Raw genomic sequence first — 12,000 nt, forward strand, 5'->3', positions numbered from 1 at the left:
ATCTTTTACACACAAACACATGCACCCATATATACATGTATACATATAAATACATACATACATACATACATATATACATACATACATATATATACATACATATATACATACATACATATATATACATACATACATATATACATACATACATATATACATACATACATATATACATACATACATATATACATACATACATATATACATACATACATATATATATACATACATACATATATATATATAAATGCATGCACAAATAAATGCATACATACATACATACATACATGCACACGTACATGCATATATATATATTTACATACACACACACAAACATATATGTATGTATATGAGTACATACACATGCACACATAAATACACATACATATATATAAATGCTACATGCACACGTACATGTATATATATATACACACACACACACACACACACAAACATATGTATGTATATGAGTACATACACATACACACATAAATACACATACATACATACATACATACATACGTATACTTAGTGTGTGTGTGGGTTGTTTGCGACGGCTTGCTTTTGAAAAGGGAGTGCGGTGGAGGATGTATAGAACAATATTTGTTTTTAAAAAATAAAGTGTCTTAAAAAATTAAGAATGGATATTTTGAAGAATTACAACAAGAAGAAAAGGGAAAAAGGATGAAAGAAGGAAAGAAAGGATGCAAGAAAAAAAGAGGGGAACGTATCATAGTTTTAGGGGATGTACTTGGGAAAGACTAAAGGCAAACTCACAAACGAAAACATCATCATCATCATCAACATTAACCCCGCCGCCCCATAATTAGCATCGTCGTATGAACAACTCAAGCATCACATCATCATCATCATCATCGTCTTTAATATCAACCTCAACAACACTATCACCTTAACACAAATCATCATCACCAACATCATCATCACCGCCACCACCAACGACAATCAACGAATCTGAGATAAGTGACGAAATACATCTGCGATTTTAAAAAGCAGCCTGTCTGTCTGTTTGTCTAGCTCTTAACCGTGTCTTTCCGAGACATGTTTCAATTAGTAGCGATGTTAGAAATTTGTACTGTTACATAAATATATATATATGTATCGCCTGTAAGTCTTAGTCGTTACATAAATATATCTATCGCCTGTGCGCCTCCTACCTCTTGCATACACACACACACACACACCCGTATGCATTTATGTATGTTAGCATCATTTGTGTCTCTTAATTGTTACATTAATGTATATGTATCGCTTAATTACTTCATAAGTTACATATATCACCAGCGTGCCTCTTTATTACTACATAAATACGTAGGTTTCGTCTGTGTTTCCTAATTACAGATATACGTATCGCCAGTTTGTCTTAACTGTTTCAAAATGATGTTTCGTCTGCGTGTAGCTGAAATGCTACATAGATATGTATCTTCAATGGCTATGATTTGTTACATAAATATATATATGCCACCTCTTCCCTGCGTCTCTTAATTGTTACATAAACATTTAAATATTGTCTGGGTCTTAATTGTTACACGAATATATACGCATCGCCCCTGTATCTCTTAACTGTAACTTAAATATACATGTATCACTTGTATAAGCCCTAATTGTTACAAAAACATGTTACGCCTGTGCGCATCTCAAATGTGACACAGATATAAGTCTTTCTCTTGATACATAAATATTTAAGTCTTGTCTGTGTCTTGTTACGTAAATATATTTCCTCCCTGTATCTCAATGTTATCTTAAGCCCTTTTTCTTGTCTATTTTCGCCTCCCCCTGTTTTTCGTCCCTTACTTTCACTTCATATTCAACATCTCCCTCTATTTCATCTTCTCTCTCTCTCTCTCTCTCTCTCTCTCTCTCTCTCTGTATGTATGTATGTATGTATGTATGTATGTATGTATGTATGTATGTATGTATGTATGTATGTATGTATGTATATATATATATATATATATATATAATATTCTTTTACTTGTTTCAGACATTTGACTGCGGTCATGTTGGAGCACCACCTTAAGTGGTTTTAGTCTAACAAATCGGTAAGCCAAATACTTATTCTAGCGTTGTCAAGCGGTGATAGGGGGACAAATACAGACACAAAGACACACACATAAATAACATATGTGTGTGTGTGTGTGTGTGTATATATATATATATATATATATATATATTTATATATGTACGACGGGCTTCTTTCAGTTTCCGTCTACCAAATTCAATCACAAGGCTTTGGTCGGCCCGAGGCTATAGAAGACACTTGCTCAAGTTGCCATGCAGTGGGACTGAACCCGGAACCATGTGGCTGAGAAGCAAGCTGCTTACCACACAGCGATGCCTGCACCTATATATATATATATATATATATATATATATATATATATATATATATATTTATATATATATATATATACATACATACACCCCCCTTCTCTCTCACCATTTCCTCCTCACTATCATCATTACTTCTCATCTTACTCCTCCTTCTCCTTTTCTGTCCCTCTCTCTTTCTCTCTTATTTTCCATACACTTTATATTCACTTCATACTATCTTTCTCACTCTTCACATTTGCATACTCCTCTGTGTGTGTGTGTTATTTCTTTCATTGCCCACAAGGGGCTACACACAGGGGACAAACAAGGACAGACAAACGGATTAAGTCGATTATACCGACACCAGTGCGTAACTGGTACTTATTTAATCGATCCCGAAAGGATGAAAGGCAAAGTCGACCTCGGCAGAATTTGAACTCAGAACGTAGCGGCAGACGAAATACCGCTAAGCATTTCGCCCGGCGTGCTAACGTCTCTGTCAGCTCGCCGTGCGCGCGCGTGCGTGCGTGCGTGCGTGCGTGCGTGTGTGTGTGTGTTGTTGTTTCAGGTCAGACCTGATAGAGAAGACGCTGCACCTATCACCACCGAGTCATCAATTGTTGACACATTACCAGGGCCGGCTCAAGGTACGGGTAACTCGGGCGGTCGCCCGAGGTGCCATGTGCTAGGTGGCGCCAAGGGAATTTCCACGACCATTAGCTTGTACACGCCGAAATTCAGCTTGCCCGGGTTGCCAGCAACCCTAGGACCGGTCCTGCACATTACATAGATACATACATACACACAGTGGGGAAAGAATGCAAATCCTTCATTCATTTGATACAAATGATTACGATATCAGGGACTTTGCAAGACCTTAAAATTTAAATGTAAATGTTTAAAACAAGATACTGTTCTTCACAACCTCGCTGCCAAGCAAGTGGCTGGCCAAATTTTCTTCTAGATTAAAAAAAAAACAAAATAAAACAAGTGGCTGTGTGGTAAGTAGCTTGCATACCAACCACATGGTTCTGGGTTCAGTCCCACTGCGTGGCACCTTGGGCAAGTGTTTTCTACTATAGCCTCGGGCCGACCAAAGCCTTGTGAGTAGATTTGGTAGACGGAAACTGAAAGAAGCTCGTCATATATATGTATGTATATATATATATATGTGTATGTGTGTGTGTGTTTGTGTGTCTGTTTGTCCCCCCAACATCGCTTGACATGCGATGCTGGTGTGTTTATGTCTCCGTAACTTAGCGGTTCGGCAAAAGGAGACCGATAGAATAAGTACTAGGCTTCCAAAGAATAAGTTCTGGGGTCGATTTGCTCGACTAAAAAAAAAGGCGGTGCTCCAGCATGGCCGCAGTCAAATGACTGAAACAAGCAAAAGAATATAAATAAAAGAATAACCATCCATCCATCTAGTCATAGCCGAACGATTTTGATATCGTGTCTGTTAGGCGTGTAATGTTGATTAGAGACTCAAATCGGGGGAGGCCCCGATTTGAGTCTCTAATCAACATTTATTTGCTAAGTACAGTTCTCATAGTTGTACTTCCCTTCCGTTGTACCAAACTTTTAAAAGTTTTAGATATTTTCTCTTGATGTAGCACCCTATCCGAGAAATAAACAAACAAATAAATAAGCCCTCTCTGTATATATACTGCCATATATTTCTAAGTAGCTTGCTTACCAACCACATGGTTCCGGGTTCAGTCCCAGTGCGTGGCACCTTGGGCAGGTGTCTTCTACTATAGCCTCGGGCCGACCAAAGCCTGGTGAGTGGATTTGATAGATGGAAACTGAAAAAAGCCCGTCGTATATATGTATGTGTTTGTGTGTCTGTGTTTGTCCCCCCAACATCGCTTGACAACCAATGCTGGTGTGTTTACGTCCCCGTAACTTAGCGGTTCGGCAAAAGAGACCGATAGAATAAGTACTCGGCTTCCACAGAATAAGTCCTGGGGTCGATTTGCTCGACTAAAAGGCGGTGCTCCAGCATGGCCACAGTCAAAAGACTGAAACAAGTAAAAGAGTAAAAGAGTACAATATAAATTCGCGGAACTCGGGAATAGAAACGTCAAGAAAATCATCCGTAAATGTAAAAATATACGAATGACAGTAAATAAATACACAAATAAAAAGACGACTAATTTATTTGCTACTGTTGTTTTTCTTTCCTTTGCTAAAAACCACCACCAACCCCCACCTTAAAAATCGTAAACTTTTTGGTGTACCTCCAACTGCCGTAAATTAAAATGACACTATAACGACGCCAAGACATTTGTACGCAAATATACCCTTTTGCCCACATCGTTTTAATAAATTTCCTGATCCTTGTTGTTAGATAAAGTGCTTTAAACTTTTGCTAAAATTAGTCACACAGTCTGTCACTGTATTCTAATCTTTTTTCTTATTTTATCGTCAATGTGTGCGTGTATATGATTACATATATATGTGTGAGCGTGCGCGTCTATATATATATATATATATATATATATATATATATATATATATATATATATGTCGAAATCTTTTAATGTTTGTTTCTTCATTTGAAGATCTCTATAATTATTCTTAGTTTTAAAAATTCCACTTGCAATTTTATGGATTTTAATGACAAAGAAATTTCCTTTAATGTATTTTAGTTTGTGCTTTAAATATCCACTTATTTTTCCACTTGGGGAAAAAATATTTGATTCGAGTCGTGGGAGGAGGGTGAGGTGGGGTGGGTGTGAGGAGAGCGAGAGACGGTTGGCTAGAGAGAGGTTAGATTAAATTACAAGAACATAAATAATAAAAGAGTTGGAATGCACAGAGGGGGCGGGGGGCAGGGAGGGAAGGAGCGGAGGAAGAATAGCAGGGAGAGAGAGAGAGAGAGAGAGAGAGAGAGGAGGGGGGATTATGAAAGAGTAAAAGGGTGACCGGAACGTAGACAAGGTGGTGAAAACTGAAAATGGAAAGAAGAAAGTGAGGGGGGGAGAAAAATTAAGTGAATGAAGGGGAGAAAGCTAGATGAGACATATAAGAGGGAGAAGAATTTAATAAAGGGAAGTAATGCAGACAGGAGAGGGGGGAAAGTAAGAGGTAGAGCAAATAAGAGAATGTTAGCAGGTATGTAGAGAGGTGTGGAAGATAAGGGAAGGTGTAGGAGAGTTCGTTAGTAGGGATTATGTTACTGCTTCAAAAATACATTATATATAACGGCATTATAAATGTGAGTGCGTGTGCGTGTGTGTGTGTGTGTGTGTGTGTGTGTGTGTGTGTGTGTGTGTGTATTTTTAGTGACATGGATACAAAAATATAAATACACACTTATCATTGGAGGAGCCACACTCCGCGTTCACTCGACCTGTTAGGAATAGAAGTGGAATCTACCTCGAATCACTCACTTCCGTCTTGGAAAGGGAAGCAAACTGAAAGAACAATCCATTAGATCAGGGGTTTTCAAACTGTGGTCCGCGGACCACAGGGGTCCGCAAGGATAAGTCTGTGGACAGCAAATACTTTTTATGGGCAATTTGATTTTATAGATGTTTTTTAATCGAAATCTTTTAATTGACAATAAACCTATTTTGTTAAATACTGCTAAATAAATAAATGCAAAAATATATGTTATTTTAAGCAAATATTTATGTATAAATTTCATAAGCGTTTATAAGGGGGTCCCTAAGGTAAAGCCTGAAATATAAAGGGGTCCGCAAGTCAAAAAGTTTGAAAACCCCTGCATTAGATAATACAGTCTCAGATACAGTCTCAATCCACCACAAGGTGGATAATAATAATAATAATAATAATAATAATAATAATAATAATAATCCTTTCTACTTAAGGCACAAGGCCTGAATTTTGAGGGAGGGGACTAGTCGATTACATCGACCCCAGTGTTTCCCCGGTACTTAATTTATCGAATAATAACAATAAAGTTCAGTCATACTGTCAAATCTCCTATCCTTCACTCGCCCTAGGACACTGGGTGTGTCTCGGCAAGTGATTATAACAAACATGCAGATTAAAAGTAATAATAATAATAATAATGAAATGCCCGGATGCAGTACCAGGCAGTGGCTCTCATGGCTTCCGATCTTAACTGATTGAAAGTGTTATGTACATGCTTTATCTTGGTATAAAAGATGGGCTACAACAAATATTCTACTCAATACCACAGATTTGCTTGTTAGTTGTTTGACCTTAACTAAATGAACATGTCCCTTAGTGGTGGGGGAGCATCATAGCGATGTGTTGAGAGGAATTTTTTGGGATTTGAATAATTCACCTCAAGAAACATGGGAGTGTCGTTCGACATTCTTGAAAATCCTTATTGAGTGACCTTCTGAGCGGGATGGGCTACTCGACCTGAAGAAAATTCTAACTGGGCTCCACCTGCGAGGTCATGCACTGTCTATCTCGATATGAGATCATCATGTTGCGTACATATATGGTTGTGATGCATGTGCCTGGTGTACCCTTATCAGACGGGTAGTCATGATAGATATATTGGGCTTCGTATACTTGTACTCCAGTGTCATATTGATAGCATCTATTGCTCTCTCAATAATAATAATGATAATAATCATCCTTTCTACTAAAGGCACAAGGGCTGAAATTTTGGCGGAGGGGATTAGTCGATTACATCGACCTCCGTGCGTAACTGGTACTTATTTCATCAAGCCCGAAAGGACGAAAGGCAAAGTGGACTTCGGCGAAATTTGAACTCAGAATGTAAAGATGGACAAAATGCCGCAAAGCATTTTCCCCTGCGTGCTAACTATTCTGCCAGCTCAGACGGGTGGTCATGATGGGTATAATGGGCTTCGTATATTTGTACCCCAGTGTCACTTTGATGGCATTCACTGCTCTCTCACTCAATAATAATAATAATAATAATAATAATAATAATAATAATAATCTTTTCTACTGGAAGCAAAAGGCCTCAAAATTTTTTGGGAAAAAGATTAAGTCGAATACATCGATCCCAGTGCGTAACTAGTACTTATTTCATCGACCCCCGAAAGGATGAAAGGCAAAGTCGACTTCGACAGAATTTGAACCGAGAACGTGAAAACGGATGAAATACCGCTAAGCATTTTGTCTGGCGTGCTAACGATTCTGCCAGCTAACCTGCGTTAATAGTAATAACAGCGGTGTGCTGGCAGAAACGTTAGCACGCCAGGCGAAATGCTTAGCGGTATTTCGTCTGCCGTTACGTTCTGAGTTCAAATTCCGCCGAGGTCGACTTTGCCTTTTTATCCTTTCGGGGTCGATAAAATAAGTACCAGTTACGCACTGGGGTTGATATAACCGACTTAATCCCTTTGCCTGTCCTTGTTTGTCCCCTCTATGTTTAGCCCCGTATGGGCAATAAAGAAATAAGTAATAATAATGATGACGAGGGTTTCAAATTTTGTCACAAGGCCAGCAATTTTGGGGAGGGGGTAAGACGATTACATCGACCCCAGCACTTAACTGGCCCTTACTTTATCGACTTCGACAGAACGAAAGGCAAAGTCGATCTCGGCGGAATTTAAACTCAGAATTCGTCTTTAACGGACTAAATGACGCTAAACATTACGTCCGTCACAGTAACGATTCTGTCAGTTCGCCAATAATAATAGCAACAACAACAAAAGGTAGAAAGATGAAGATTAAAATTTAAACAAATTTTGATTTATTTTCGTGAAAATGTTTAAACCTTAAAGCAACCATTCGCCTATCTGACGGGTCATCTACCGCTCATAACAGTTCATACACACACTTCTGCCCACAAAACACTTCACAGTGGATAAACAGCAAGCTGTCTGCTCATCATGTTCTTTTCTATCATCAAATTCATCGAAAAGAAAGGGTTAAACCCAGAATTGGTGTTGAGGATCTGCACCGATAGCGTAAAATCAAAAGAGTTCACAGGAGATTTGAATAGTTCAACTGCCGTAAGGAGGGAAGTATACGTCACTTTGAAATTAAAAAACGATAGATTCCACAACTCCAGGCAGCAGCTGAACTGAAGCAACAACTCACGGTGTTTGTCGAGATGTGTGTGTGTGTATGTGTGTGTGTGTGTGTGTGTGTGTGTGTGTGTGTGTGTGTGTGTGTGAGTGTATAAAGGTATAGGTATTTCCACGAACAAAATTAGAACATTAAATACCTATAGTACAGTAAAATGTATATGGAATGATATAGTCTGTTATTGTTAATACATGGCAACTAAAAAAACATCACGCTTAGCTGATACCATATAATCGCCAAATTACAAACTTTAACTATTCCGATACCAACCCTGATGCATTCTTTGCTATTAGGCTGACTATCCGATATTGCTTGCTTGCACGCGTGCGTGCGTGTTTGTGTGTAACACGTCCTCTAGAGGCGGAGATGATTTTGTTAAATCAATCGTTTTTGTTATATGATATTTACTATACCTGCATTTGTCTGTTGTTCATTTGAGTGCCACAGGTCACGCAGAGTTCCTCTTAGCTCATTATATGTGTGTGTGTGAGTGTGTGTGTGCACACACACACATACATATATTTGTAATATAATATGTGACAATTATTCGGTTGCCATAATAAAACTCCGAGATTCTGCCCCGACATCTGAAACTCGGAGTTTTATTATGGCAACCGAATAATTGTCACATATTATATTACAAATAAATTCCTCTATTTACATAATATCGAGGTCTCTTTCATTCTTTTGTTGCCTTAGCATTACTATTAATATATATATATATATATATATATATATATATATACAACGGGCTTCTTTCAGTTTCCGTCTACCAAATCAACTCACAAGGCTTTGGTCGGCCTGAGGCTATAGTACAAGATAGTTACCCAAGGTGCCACGCAGTGGGACTGAACTCGGACGCATGTGGTTGGGAAGCAAGCTTCTTACCACATGGGGAGGTGAGAGAGGGAGAGAGAGAGAGAGATAGAGAGAGAGAGAGCGAGTGAAATGTGTGTATGTGTGTGTGTGTGTGTGTGTGTGTGTGATAGTGGTGGTGGTAATTAAAGAGAAGGAAACAAAGTAGCGAAGTACTAAGAGACATAACTGAACGGTAGCAGGGTTTTAGAATGCAGATGGAAAGTGATTGAATGATGTATAGAGAGGGACAATGTAAATAGTTAAATACACAGCGAGGGATTGAAAGAGAGAGAGTGTGTGAGAGAGAGAGAGTGTGTGAGAGAGAGAGAGTGTGTGAGAGAGAGAGAGTGTGTGAGAGAGAGAGAGTGAGAGGGGGTAGGAGAGAGAAGCCAGCAGACGTTATGAGGTAAGAGGAGAGAGAAACAAGCAAATTTTATGAGAGAGGAAGAGAAACGGGCAGCTATAAAATAGAGAGAGGGGGGCATGTAATGAATGGAAGAGAGAGAGAGAGGGAGACATGTAAAGAATGGGAGATAAGTATATAGAATGAGGGAGAGACGGGTGATAGTAGAGAGGGAGAGAATGTTAGAGAGACATAGAGAGAAAGTGAGAGAGGGATGGGGAGAAAGATAGAAATTTATGAGGTGAGGGAAGAGATACAAACAGATATTCAGGGAAGGTGATAGAGAGAGAGAGAGAGGGGAAAATAAGGAAATATAATGAGGGGGTGGGAGAAAGAAAGAAGCAGAATTTATGAGAGAAGGGAGAAAGAGAAATAACAAAGCGTAATGAAGTGGGGGGGGGGGAGAAAAACAGGGAGATATTTATGAGAGGGTGAGAGAGAGAGAAATACAGAAATATTGAGGGAGAGAGAAAGAAGCAGACGAAATGAGGGAGGGGAGAGTGAAAGAAGCAGATATAATAGGGAAAGAAAAACAGGTAGGTATAATGAGAGAGAGAAGCCGGGCGTAATGAGAAGGAGGGAGAGAGAAAGAAGCGAATAATATGAGAAAGAGGGAGAGAGAAAGACGAAAATAAATAATATGAAAGGGAGGAGAGAGATAGAAGCGAGTAATATGAGGGAGAGAGAGACAACTAGAGGGAAAGAAAAAGAGGAGAAGAGAAACAGGCAGATATGAGAGGGAAAGAGAATTAATAAGGAGAAAATAAGAGAGAAAGAGAAACAAACTGAGAGAGAGAGAGAGAGAGAGAAAGCAGATTTAATGAGAGAGAGAAACGAGCAGACGTTACGAGAAGAGATGGAGACATTAGGGCGTCATTACACACACATTTGTGTGTTGTGAGAGAGTGAAAGTGAGTGAGTAAGAGAGATAGATAGATAGAAACACAGATAGATAGAGAGAGTAAAAAAGGATAATGTTTGTGTAGCAGTTACAAATTTATGCTATCAATTGACCGTTGTTATATAATAGTTTGTAGTTAGCGAAGTTCAGGTGTGGCAATGCACACAAAATGTTGTTTAACCGTAATGTTATATAACGTTATACTTGATTTGGGGGAGATATAAGACTAATGAGAGATTTATGGTACTTTTTGGAAAGAATATATAGGTGTTTCGATATGTTAGGGGGGAAAATTCACAAAAAGAGCGTGTGTGTATGTGTGTGTGTGAGTGTGATAGATAGATAGATAGATAGATAGATAGATAGATAGATAGATAGATAGATAGATAGACAGACAGATAGATAGATAGATATCTTTCTTTTATTAGCCACACAGGGCTGCACGCAGAGGGGACAAATACAACTGTAGAGCTTTTCTTTAAAAATAAAAAAAGGTAAAATAAAAATAAAAAAATCCTATCAAAAGAGATCGGTAGGGGCCAAAAAAAAAGATAGATAGATAGATAGAAGCAGAGAGGAGTTAGATGCTTATCTTTCACCTGATTCAGTCATTGAACTCTGGCCATGCTGGGGTATCGCTTTGTTTCCGAATTTCTAACGTGTTGGTGAGTGTAAAAATATTTTTAAAAAATCAACATCAACGGGAGAAAGAAAAGAAATGATAAAGAGAAAGAGAGAAAGTTAAGTGTGTGATAGAGAGAAGGAAAACGTGTGTGCGTACGGGAGAGAGAGAGAGTAAGTAAAGAAATTGAGGGAGAAAATGTATGGTGTACAAAGAAAGAGGGGGTAGGGAAAGAGAGAGAGAGGAGAAAGAAAGAACTAGATAGATAGAAAGTGCGTGCGTGAGAGCGAGAAAGTGAAACAGTGAAATCGTATGAAAGAGCGCGGGAAAGAGTATGAGAGCGTGAGCAACACAAACTATGTGTGTGAAATAGCGATACACTAAATTTAACGAAAGAATGTGCGTGTGTGCATATGTATATATATATATATATATATATATATATATATATATATATATATATATAGATAGATAGATAGATATATACTCTTTTACTCTTTTGAGTGCGGCCATGCTGGAGCACCGCCTTTAGTCGAGCAAATCGACCCCAGGACTTATTCTTTGGAAGCCTAGTACTTATTCTATTGGTCTCTTTTTGCCGAACGGGGACATAAACACACCAACATCGGTTGTCAAGCAATGCTAGGGGGACAAACACAAACACACATGCACATATATATACATACACATATATATACGACGGGCTTCTTTCAGTTTCCGTCGGCCCGAGGCTATAGTAGAAGACACTTGCCCAAGATGCCACGCAGTGGGACTGAACTCGGAACCATGTGGTTGGTAAGCAAGCTACTTACCACACAGCCACTCCTGCGCCTATAAATGTATATATATGTATATATATGTATATATATATGTATA

The 12,000-nt window shown here is 38.6% G+C and overlaps 1 protein-coding gene across 8 annotated transcripts in view; it reads right to left on the bottom strand.

Moving 5' to 3' along the window:
- Positions 1-12,000, bottom strand: part of LOC106877926 (uncharacterized) — a 452,094-nt gene that overhangs the window by 370,006 nt on the left and 70,088 nt on the right. The window lies entirely within an intron of this gene.

This window comes from Octopus bimaculoides, chromosome 6 (genome assembly GCF_046866305.1).
Source record: "Octopus bimaculoides isolate indiv1 chromosome 6, ASM4686630v1, whole genome shotgun sequence".
NCBI classification, from domain to species: Eukaryota; Metazoa; Mollusca; class Cephalopoda; order Octopoda; family Octopodidae; genus Octopus; species Octopus bimaculoides.